Source organism: Ranitomeya variabilis, unplaced genomic scaffold (assembly GCF_051348905.1).
Source record: "Ranitomeya variabilis isolate aRanVar5 unplaced genomic scaffold, aRanVar5.hap1 Scaffold_312, whole genome shotgun sequence".
Classification (NCBI taxonomy): domain Eukaryota; kingdom Metazoa; phylum Chordata; class Amphibia; order Anura; family Dendrobatidae; genus Ranitomeya; species Ranitomeya variabilis.
The window spans coordinates 37,501-40,000 of record NW_027508058.1 but is presented as its reverse complement, the minus strand read 5'-3'; positions in this window follow the sequence as shown (position 1 = coordinate 40,000).

Sequence of the window (2,500 nt, the reverse complement as noted above, 5' to 3'; positions counted from 1 at the left end):
ACTCTGGATCTGCCCCCCTTCTGACGACCGTCGCCCTCAGAGGACAGGAACCCACGTGGGGAGGGTCCGTTCGGGCTCGGGCGACCCAGGAAACGCGTCTCGGACTCGGGACGGACAACCGGCAAAAGTCCCCCTGGAGCCGCGGAAGCCTGGTCTCGGCGCGAGTGCGAACTTCCATGCAAAAGGGGGGTACTCGCCAAACCGCCTACCCGAGTCGAGGAACCACGAAAACAACGGATTTTGGTCGGGGCCGAGAGGTACCTCTCTCTCCTATATCCTGCAGCTGGTGTGCAAAACTGGGTATTTGCATGGTGAGACACCGACCCCCACTTTAAGGGAACAAAGTCAAAAAGTGTCCGACCTCCTGGAGCCGTGCGGCGGATCCGGCGGCCAGAAATTTCCTCATTCCGGTTCTATTTTTTTTTTTTTCGAATTTGCGAAATTTGGAGGCCAGGCGGCGTAGCTGGGACCTGGACTAGCTCGAAACACCCTGAACCGGTGAGCGGAATCGATTTCCCAAAGTTCTACGGCTCCCGGAAGCCAAAAACAGCTCGCCGGAAAATTTCAAAGTCCCAAGGACTCTTTCTTGAAAATCAATCCGGGGGCCATGGAAGTGTCCTCGGTACAACCTCAGAGCTTTCCCCCGCCTGGAAGTCTGACAGCGGTCTGACGTTTTTCAAAGTTTTGAGCTCTCTGTTTGTTCTCAAAGTCACAAAATCGCTTTTTTTCAGTTTTCCACCCAGCAGACCCAAACTTCACCCCCACTTAGGTCACTGTCTAGGGGCGCCTTACGACATATTGACGCCCCTTTAGGGTGGAAGTAGGGGAAATGGGTGATTTTTACACAAAATCGGAAATTTCTCAAAATTTTTCTAAGTGTCAAGGACTCTTCCAGAAAATCTCCCCCAGGCTCCTGGAAGCGTCCCCGGTACACCTCTGGCGGCTGCCCCCGCCTGGAAGTCCGACACACGCCTGAAATTTTCAAAGTATGAAAATACGCATTTTCATCCAAAAATTCAACTTTCCCCCCGTGCACCGCAAACTTCACCCCCACTTAGGTCACTGCCTTGGGGTGCCTTACAACATATTGACGCCCCCCTGGGGTGGAAGTAGGGGAAATGTGACATTTTTCACAAAATCGAGATTTTCTCAAAATTTTTCTAAGTGTCAAGGACTCTTCCAGAAAATCTCCCCCAGGCTCCTGGAAGCGTCCCCGGTACACCTCTGGCGGCTGCCCCCGCCTGGAAGTCCGACACACGCCTGAAATTTTCAAAGTATGAAAATACGCATTTTCATCCAAAAATTCAACTTTCCCCCCGTGCACCGCAAACTTCACCCCCACTTAGGTCACTGCCTTGGGGTGCCTTACAACATATTGACGCCCCCCTGGGGTGGAAGTAGGGGAAATGTGACATTTTTCACAAAATCGAGATTTTCTCAAAATTTTTCTAAGTGTCAAGGACTCTTCCAGAAAATCTCCCCCAGGCTCCTGGAAGCGTCCCCGGTACACCTCTGGCGGCTGCCCCCGCCTGGAAGTCCGACACACGCCTGAAATTTTCAAAGTATGAAAATACGCATTTTCATCCAAAAATTCAACTTTCCCCCCGTGCACCGCAAACTTCACCCCCACTTAGGTCACTGCCTTGGGGTGCCTTACAACATATTGACGCCCCCCTGGGGTGGAAGTAGGGGAAATGTGACATTTTTCACAAAATCGAGATTTTCTCAAAATTTTTCTAAGTGTCAAGGACTCTTCCAGAAAATCTCCCCCAGGCTCCTGGAAGCGTCCCCGGTACACCTCTGGCGGCTGCCCCCGCCTGGAAGTCCGACACACGCCTGAAATTTTCAAAGTATGAAAATACGCATTTTCATCCAAAAATTCAACTTTCCCCCCGTGCACCGCAAACTTCACCCCCACTTAGGTCACTGCCTTGGGGTGCCTTACAACATATTGACGCCCCCCTGGGGTGGAAGTAGGGGAAATGTGACATTTTTTCACAAAATCGAGATTTTCTCAAAATATTTCTAAGTCCCAAGGACACTTTCAGAAAATCTTCCCCAGGCTCCTGGAAGCGTCCCCGGTACGCCTCCGGCGGCTGCCCCCGCCTGGAAGTCTGACACACGCCTGAAATTTTCAAAGTATGAAAATACGCATTTTCATCCAAAAATTCGACTTTCCGCCCGTGCACCGCAAAATTCACCCTCATTTAGGTCACTGCCCTGGGGTGCTTTACAACATATTGACGCCCCCCTGGGGTGGAAGTAGGGGAAATGTGACATTTTTCACAAAATCGGAAATTTCTCAAAATTTTTCTAAGTCCCAAGGACACTTTCAGAAAATCTTCCCCAGGCTCCTGGAAGCGTCCTCGGTACGCCTCCGGCGGCTGCCCCCGCCTGGAAGTCTGACACACGCCTGAAATTTTCAAAGTATGAAAATAATGCATTTTCATCCAAAATTCGACTTTCCGCCCGTGCCCCGCAAACTTTACCCACAGTTAGG